This window comes from Simochromis diagramma, unplaced genomic scaffold, assembly GCF_900408965.1.
Source record: "Simochromis diagramma unplaced genomic scaffold, fSimDia1.1 OVJJ01000344.1, whole genome shotgun sequence".
Classification (NCBI taxonomy): Eukaryota; Metazoa; Chordata; class Actinopteri; order Cichliformes; family Cichlidae; genus Simochromis; species Simochromis diagramma.
Window position 1 is genome coordinate 815,701 of NW_024387375.1, and position 9,758 is coordinate 825,458.

Here is a 9,758-nt window from a genome sequence, read left to right on the forward strand (position 1 = left end):
AAGGACATCAACGGTGCTCTTAATGAACTAACCATCAATCTGGAAATGGCCTTAAAATCTTTCCCGAAGAGTGAAAAAAGGGGAAAATGTTCAAGACAGTATTCACAAATTCAGCCGAGCAACGCTCTGAGAAACTGCACAACACAGGCACTACCTCTCAGAGTGTAAAGGTCTCAGCTCATGACAGCACTGTTAGGAGCGTTGCCAGCAGAAAGTCCCTTTTCTCTAATAGCAACATGGCAGCACAGCTCAGGTTTGCAAAGTCGCATCTGAATAAATTAGAATGAAGTGGAGGTGCTCAGCTGTAACAGACAGGGCAGAATATCAGCCTCACACTAACTTAAGCACAGTGGTGCTGATATGGGGTTGTTGGCCGGTCACAGAGCCTGGGTAGCAGGGCTGTGACAGAGAACTAGGGGCACAGAAGGGAAAAAAATAAAATTTCAGATTAAAGTTTAAATACTTGTTAAGAAGCTGTCTTGTGATATAAATCTTCTCTACTGCACGAGGCTGACCATCAGTTGTCTTTGCGTCTATCCGCTGCCAGCCGTCTCATGTTGCGCAAATCTGCCAACTTTTCTAGGCTTGTTTGGGTTTTTCCTTCTGACCAGATGCAGCTTTTTGCGCCATCTCTTCCGAGCCATTATATTTATTACTACACCGTGTTTATGTGTTAAAAGATAAAATAATTTCTTTGTTATTGAAACTGATTCTGAAGCACACTTTCACAAACGTATCTATGCACGGCATTTCGTAGAGGGCTTCACAATTCTCTAAATATTATTTCGACTTTATTTGCAAAAAGAGCAATGGCATTTTTTTTTTCATAATGTGTCCCTAACACGCCTTTGTAGTCCAATAGCTAAAGCTTGGCCCAAATTGGGTCATCTTAAGGTTATTGTTAACAGTGGTTCTATAAGCTTCTGAATCATGGGGTAGGTAAGAATAAAATAGAATTAGTCTAGGAATTTAAAACTAATAATAACTAAAATATTAAGCAACATATATACATATACATGCTGACACTTTATATTTATTTTACGTCTAAAGCACTTTACACAAGAAAAAACAGGTGCAAATCAGAAAATCAAAGTGAAGAATGAGCATTACCATAAAGGCAATTTAGGCATGAAGCTGATCACTAAAACCCAGAAAGGCTCTGTGAGAAAATGATGTGTTAACCTCCTGAGACCTGAGCTCCTGTTTGCATGGGAGGCGAGGTGAAATATAAGGCGCAGAAAGGCCTTAATAAATAACATTTACAGAATGTTTTAATCTGAACTATCCAGGGGAGAAAAATACATTTTTAATTATAACACAATGGTGATCAGTCACACTGAAATCCTTAAAATATAATTAATCTCTGGAGTAAGGCATGTAAGTAATGAACAATAACAGGTTTCTGAGAAAGAGAAACTGAAAATTTAAACAGAAAGGACTCTCAGGTATATAAACAGTGGCACCAAAACGGTTAAAGTGGTTAACCACAAATGGTTCAGCGAGAACTTGGAAGTTCCTGTTTTGGCCTCCACCTCTGAGTTTTTCTTCTCTCTGCACTTGCTTCGTGTTTGTCTGACAGTTCTGCAGAAACAGGAACATCATGAGGACACTGCGGGCCAATAACTGTTCAGATAGACGATAAAGCACATGATAATTTAAATATGTATTTTAGCAACAATAGTACCCAATAGTATTACAAAGCCATTTGTAATAGTATTTCAAATGGCTTTTTATGAGAGCTCCTAAAATCTGACCATTAGAAAAAGCATGTTGAATAATATGGTTATTGGCGCCCTCTGGTGGAGACAAAATGTAATGGTATCTAAACACTAATTCTTGTGCTGCCCACACAAACCTTCAGTCAAATCTCTGATCATCAAACAAGCATATATGTGAGCATTTCTTTTCTTCTTCTTTCATGTGACCATTTTAGGAGTCGCCTCAGTGGAACTTCTCTCACCTTATTCCTAACAGCCTGCTCTGTAATGCAAACCCTCCTCCTTCACTGCATCCATGAATTTCCTCTGTGGTCCTCCTCTTCCCCCCCCTGCCTGGCAGATCCATCTTCAGCATCCTTTGTCTAATAACTGAACTAATCCTCCAAACCTCAATACCTGACCTAAGTACTCATGTCTTTTTTGAGTGAAGCTAAAGACACAACAAAAAGATCTGAAAAGGAAGAACATCGTTTTTAAATGTAGGATTTTGCTTGATCAGTTGAGTTTCTTTTTAAAATGTTAAACTTCATTATAAAGATGACCTTTAGGATCCAAACGGTGATTTTAAATGAGGAAATCTGTTCCATTTTGAAACCACTCTCAAAGGATTTTATAGAAGAATCAAACCAAAAGTATCCTACAGGATTAAAATTTTAAAAGGTGCAACTTTTAAAATCACGTATTTATATTTATTTAAAATGTTTAAATGTCATGAGAATTTCACTTAGTACAAGTATTTGTTATAAACGAGCTCATATCTCCAACCGGCAGTACCCTCGCTGCCCACGAGAGGGCAGCGGCTCACTGTTTGTTCATCACTGTCCTAAAATATGCATTTATCAGGTTTCTGGGGGGTTTCCTTTAACACCTTTTAATACCATATAGAAGGCAGTTTCATACCAGTATGCCAGTCTTATGGACTGAAAATATGAAAATGTGACAAAACAAAAATGATTTAAAGTTATGTATGCAGCTTATTTTCCCCCAGTGGAGTTTAATAATCCCTTATATCCTGTAAATGTACAACTGCTTATCACAAACATAAGCACCAGTTATTAAAATGAACAAGGCATGCAGGCACAAAATAAATTCAACTCAGTGTGAACAGGTACATGTGAAATACTTGCATCAATGAAGTGAAATGCTTAAATGAATTTAAGGTTCAAATGATAATTTAATAATACTGTGACGTTTGTTTGTTTGACAGGGAACTGCTTGCAAAACGTCGCCGTGACTGAGATCCCTTTAACAACTTCCAGTGTTCCTGTACAGCTGTGGAGGACAAAGAATGCCACATTTTACTTCCTAAAAACAATAAATAACATACTGAGTACCTTCAGCCTGCATTTCACTTTCCTAGTATACTCATCTGGGCTGTTGAACCAAAATCATGCAACTTCAGTGTCACACTTTTCAGCCTTGTGGCCTTTTTTGCAAGTTGTTATTTTTAGGAGCTCATGAGTTTGCATGTTTCATGTAAAGTTAGCTTCTCATATTGTAGATTTTAATCAAGCTAATTATAATAATAATGCACTAGATGACAGAAATGGCCATACAGTAATGAAAAAAGTGAATACGGTTTTATGTACCAGACAGATTGAACAAACAGATGAAACTAAAAATGAAACCTAAATGCAGAAGCAGTGTCAAAAGTACACTCAGGATTCAGCAGCAATAGCTTGAAGTAATCATTTTCTGTATTACTTTAACAGTCTCTCACATGGTTGGCCCAGGAACTTTGGCCCACTCTTCTTTACAGCGATGCTTCAGTTCACTGATATGTATGTGTACTGGTTTATGCACAGGTCTCTTTAAGGTCCCACCACAGCATTTCAACCAGGCTGAGGTCTGGACTTTGACTCAGCCGTTGCAGCACCTTGATTTTTTTCTTTTTCCAGACATTTTCTTGTTGGAGCAAGCCTTTATCAGTGGGACACATGGATTTGCTGGGGCATCCACTCCTGGGAAAACTCCAGTATTGTGTTAACACACACCTGAAAGCTCCAGACCAGAAACAGACGAAACATCTGCTTTGATAGAGGTGCCCAGACCTGCTGAGGATCGGTTAACCAAGTGCATTCAATAGGCAGCACCCAGCTGCTACTTACCCTCACGATTCCTGTGGAAGCAGGACTTTCTTTTCTCGTTTTGGCTTAGTTTGTGTTAAATAAATAACTAAAAGTTAACATTCTGCACAAATAAATAACTATGGGGGAAGCTCATTTGGCGATTTAGATTTCAAATCACCATTTCACAGGCTCTGCAAACTAACACAGGTTTGTTTAATCAACCACCTGATTGGTGCCCAGGCTCACACTGGGCAGAGCTGTGAAGGGAATTTTGTGTAAATACAAATAAAAATATATAGAAAAGGATTCTTAATCTAAAGAAATCTTCAAATCTGTTTTAATCAGTGAAAGGTTTTTAATAGCTAAAGTAGTCTTTGTGGCTCCATTCTGAAGAAGCGGCTTTAAGTTGTCTAATTAGTCTTGGCGCTTGAGGTTAAAAAGGGCAATAGATCGCTCGCTGAGTGAATAATGTTCAGTGCAGGAGCAGCTTTAACCCTGCCCACACTAACCGGATTTGGATGGTTAGTGAGAATGGAATTAGCTAATCGAGGTGAACATGTCATCCCAAAGCCTCATCCAATCATCGTCTTATGTTCTGCTTAATGGGATCCAATTGAAGGGTAGCACAATTTGTCTGGGGCCGTTTGGGACATGGAGCTTGAGCCAGATGACAGAATTCAAAGAATCCGAGTATTTAACCCCATTTCATGTGGAAAGACGAACACTGGCGCTATACTGGGAGTAGATATGTTCGGAGCCAGCCAGTAGATTTTCTTATGCGGATGATGGTGTCATATTAGCGCTGACGCTGCTTCCATGTTGAGCCTCACAGTAACATCCTGTGACCGCATGCTTCTTTCTGGCTGAAACTCTGTGTCAAAGTGGGGCAACTGACAGATTTTTACAGAGTAACACCATTTTCTGGATGAATCCAGCTTGTGTTGATAAGTGCTTAGTTTCAAAAAGGTGTGACCACATAGTGCGTAGGACGCACTACTGTCCCAGGTGTTGGGTATTATTATTTACTGTGTGGATTCAGATGTCTCTTTTTAAGTTATTAATGAAAATCTTTGAGTTCAGGAGTATTTTGACAACATAATACCTGTAAAAAAAAAAAAAAAAAAACAAAGAGCATGAAAATACATGAACACAGCATCATCATGCATAGGGCTGACCTGCTTGCTGGTATCAGCTCACTGGTGATAGGAAGTCACCAACCACTTCCTCCTAATGTGGGAGTCAACCAACAGGGCCACTCCTGTACATCATGATCATTGCCATCTAAAAGGAAGCGTGTGGCATACAGCACATGTGGCAAAGCAACTTCTTTCTCTGCTATGCTGTGCATGTAAAATTTATCAGTCTGGAGAATCTCATGTTAAAGATGGTATGTGAGCAGCATGCATGAAGCTCATGCTGTGAAAATAGAAAAGTGGCCTTGACCTTGAGCACAACTTGGGTACAGGAACATAATCAGAGGGGCACATGCAGCCCGCTTTGGTGTAAAGTGGGTCGGACAAGTGAAGGTCCACCTGTTTAATTTTGTGCATGTAAATGTGTAACATTAAGAAAAAAGTTCTGATAGCTCACTTTTATTAGTAACTAAACTTTCTGTAGAAAAAATGTATCCATTATGAAACTCCTGTGGTGTAGCATGGATGGCTGCGGGGGAGGTCTTTAACAGCAGAAAAAGCTGTAAGACTAAAAAAAATTACAGTTAAAAGTGCAAAGATTTATGGCCTCTTTCACCCTTTCAAAGCCAAAGCCTATGCCGGGACAATTCTGGCCCCCAGACCTGATGTTTGACACCTTGCTCAAGGAGGAGCAGTGATTCTTTGTGACTTGTGACAGGACAGACAAACAGATGAATGGACACCTCGCAGTGTTATGGGTTCATCAGACAAGTTAAAAACGATCAATAATAGCTTGCAGTATTTAAATTTCATAATAAAGTCTAGTTTTGCTCACTAACAAAACATGTTTTATTAGTGTTGAAACCACATCGACCTGCTGAATATTTACACGTTGCGCTGTCCTGCACGGTGCTGGACGGGATTCTTTTAACAATAGAAATGGCTGGAGGTGCTGCAATTATTTGCACGCCAGATTTCCATTGTCTCTCTTTGTGAAATCCCTTCTGCTGCCACACAAGCTGTCTTTCCCTAAACTCAATCACAAAGATTTATATGGCTGATGGGATTAGTTTAAGCCATTAGGAGTAGTTAATGGTCTTTCCCGGTGTTGGTAAGTAACACTGACTAATTGACCAGGGCCAGCAGACAGCTGACACCGGTTCACAGCAACAAGTGGTTCCTGCTGACATGAAGTTAGGACCTGCAGAGGGACAACAAACAGGGTTCACGCTCCTGAATGCTCAGCTGAATTGATCTGGATTTTTTCCCCCACCATTTAGCTGAAATTTAAAAGGACTTGGTGCTCACAGGTAAGACTCATAAATGTATAAAACATACATGACTTTGGAAGGGAAAATGTCAAATATTAAATTGTGAGAGGGACCCCTGCTGTAAGACGGGGACAATTTAAATAATTTGAGAAGTATATGTAAATATACTTCTCAAACATAAAATTACATCTATTTTCCCCATGTTATGTTAATTATGTGATGATTCAGGTGATTAAATCAAATTAACTTGTGTTGCAGTTGCTCTGGGACTGCAAGTGACAGCTGTTTTTCCATTTTTGTTCTGCTTTTTGACCAATAAACTGCCTGAAAACAGTAAAATGTTTCTTAGAAGTTTAGTTGATGATCATATAAAACGATGAAATATTAACATTAGAAGAGTTGAATAAAACATTTCTCGGAAACGACCTTAACTGTTCAGCTGTCGTTTGTGCCAGTTTGTTTTACTAATGACATGTTAAAAAATAAAGGATGCAAATTAATAACCTTTTTTTTCTGAGCATGAAAAAAAAGAGCACATGTCATGTCAGAGGCGAGCCCCGGTGCTATCTGTGCCCTCCGATGACACAGCAAGATGTTTCCAAAGCCTTATTCCCTCTGTTTGCTGTTCGCCTAACAAACAGCTCCTTTACGAGATTAAAGGATTTCTGTGGCACGCTGACATGCACGAAATTTAGAGAACATAGGATGTGTAGCCTCTCGCTAATCTTGTCTTTATGAGAAAGGAGGGATCAGGCTATTGGATTGCTGCAGCGACGACAGGTTGTCGGAAAGGAGTAGACCTGACTTTTTTTTTTTATAGTTTTTAAATGTTTGTAGTCCCAGTGAGCAGAACTACAGAGCCCACTGTGCACTGCAAGCACAGAGACCAATACAGTTGTCCGCCACTGCGTTAATACTGTGTGCAGGTTAATTACCTGTTGATATGAATGAAATAGGTGAGGACTGTCTTATGATCAGGTTATTTTCTGCTTCTTTCCCATGTGTCCCACATTTACAATAAATCACTAGAGATTAATTTTCTCTAATATTATATTCATCACTTTGCCTCCCATTCACTAACAGCATTACTAATCATGTGTCCTTGAAACGGATGGATTTTAAATTAATTAAATGGATTGGCACACAAACTGCCTCAATTGGATTACCATCTGTGATGCAAGCTAACAAGATACAGTCATTTGCATGTGATTTGAAAAGCAAATTGCCTAAAAGGTTTACTCAATACTGTACAATATGTTTTAGAAAACATTCTTAATGGTTGGTGCCCTTAAATCAAAAACCACATGGAGATCGGGGAGCTCCGTAGTATCCAAAACTTCCCAGGAAAATCATCCTGTTTGAAAGTTCTCTTCATTTTCAATATAAGAGACGGTGAAACGCTTTAAATGGGATTTTCTGATACTCTAAATGAAGCCAATTTACCAAAATGTAAACAGATATAGGGCAAGAAAACAAGGCTTATGTTGTGGTTAACTAACTTACCCCATAGTGTCAGACTTTAAAATCTCCTGCTCTACTGCATGCGATCTGCCATCTTAGCTCAGAAACTAAAACTGTCACTTGTTTCTGTCTCATCAGTCTACTTCCTGCGACCACAGCCTGCTCCGTCAACTTCTCCACATGCATCAGAACATCCCCCGGCATGCCTTCACTCCCGTCCTGCAGCAGTCCTCGAGCATCCTGCCAAATCCAGCATTGATGGGACCTCAGGACAGAAATGTGAGATGTGATTACTTTAACTATCCTCATGTGAAGCTGCTCAGACTTGGAAGTTATTCCAGGCCCCTCGCCTGCTTTTACCTACTCCTCACTGATATCCATCTTTTACATCTTGCTACAGTTTAACACAAACCTGCCCGGACAAACAATGAGGACTTTCTTTGCACCCATCACAGCCTCGCACAGAGCAACAACTAGATCCCCTAACTCAACAGTGAGTAAAAAACTCAAGAATCTCAGTAACTAAAATATATAAAATGTTACTTCACTTTCCTTTTAAATTGATGAAATTGTTTTCATTAAAATGAATGATTTCTTTTCCAGATACGAGGGAGATGGGGCGCACTGCACGTGTGTATTGCGTGGAAAATTTACCACCACAAACAACTCAAGGTGAGCGCTAAATAAATTTAATTGTTATTTTTTTATTGGGATTTGTGGTAGTTTTGAACGTCTCTACGTGTTTTGGGAGTTATGTGTGGAAGCATTGGTGATCCCATGCAGACTGTAGGCTCCGGTTCCTGCTCTCAGCTGACAGAAGTGGCACCCTGGTGTGGTCTTCTGCCAGTCGCTCTGCTGTCGCCCATCTACTTTACGATTGGATTTGTTGTGTATTCAGAGATGCTCTTCAGCACCTCCTCATACTCTTATTTTGAGTGTAATTCATTTCCTAAGAGATAAACTACCTGAGCTTCATTGTTTTTCAGCTCAGAGGTATGTCACAATAATGCTGTTATTGTGAATTGTATTGCTCACAGTATTGTGAAAAGTTCGCAGAGGGATAATATTAATGGATCATACTGATCTTGTATTGCACAGCTGATTTGTCTGATAAACAACACGTAATATTTAATTTACCAGAAATTGCAACAAATGCACAGCAGTCAACAGGAGCTGACACCTGAGTGTCCTGCTAGCAGTCCCTCTGCCTCTGCTGCAACAAAAGGAACTACACCAGCCGTGTGCACACCCATGTTCAGGTGAGTTTCACGCCAGTAATGATTAAGTAGTTTTTGCAGCAAAAACAGAAATGTAGCACTGATCCTTTTCTTGGACTTAGACTCTTCGTCTGAATTCTCTTCAGGTGGAAGCAAGAGTGAAACTACAAGCTGTGACTGTTCTGTCTCTGACCTTCAAACGCCTCCACCAGTGTCTACCCACAGCCGTGGGAACAGGGAGAAACTTGACTGTGAGAAGCAGGACCAGCACTCAACACCTGATAAGAAAGAGAAGCACCAGATCCACCAATCTAGCCCAACAAAAGATTTACCTCATAAAGAGAAGTTCAGGGAATTAATAGTCACTTCTGACCTTGATGGCAGACACAGCGGCTCGCTCGACAGGAAGAGGCAGTTTGAGTGTGAAGGCATCAACAAAGCAAAGAGAATGAGGCACGAAATGTCCAACAGTCCGTTTGGTTCTTCTCAGACTTTGCAGTATTATCCATCTCCATTCATCACAACTTATACACATCCACCAGCACACAACATGCAAGTGCAACACACTAACATGAGTGATTGCTCTTTCCTGTATCCTAACAGCATTAGATTTAATGCGTCTTATCCAGGCACCAAGCAGCATCCCTGCCAAACTTCTTCATGGGAGACAATGAGGGACACACACAGTTTCCATTTTAGGAAACACACCCTTAAAGACTACTCACCGAATACCTGCAAGGCAATCAGGAAACCTCTTGTAGCAAGAGGTATCACGTCACCTCTTTATTTCCTTCGAGTGAGGGAGACACTTCTGTCGAGAGAAGTGTCAACACCGCTGCAGACGCCAGCGGCCTCATACTGGCTCTGATGCAGTATTGGGACCCTGAGT

The 9,758-nt window shown here is 40.2% G+C and overlaps 1 long non-coding RNA gene across 1 annotated transcript; it reads right to left on the reverse strand.

Moving 5' to 3' along the window:
• Window positions 1-2,410: 2,410 nt before the first annotated feature.
• LOC120719569 lies at window positions 2,411-5,697 on the reverse strand. Its single transcript, XR_005692720.1, has 3 exons — window positions 3,827-5,697; window positions 3,439-3,719; window positions 2,411-2,990 (listed from the first exon to the last, which is right to left on the reverse strand). It is a non-coding gene; the product is annotated as an uncharacterized LOC120719569 (long non-coding RNA).
• Window positions 5,698-9,758: the final 4,061 nt, after the last annotated feature.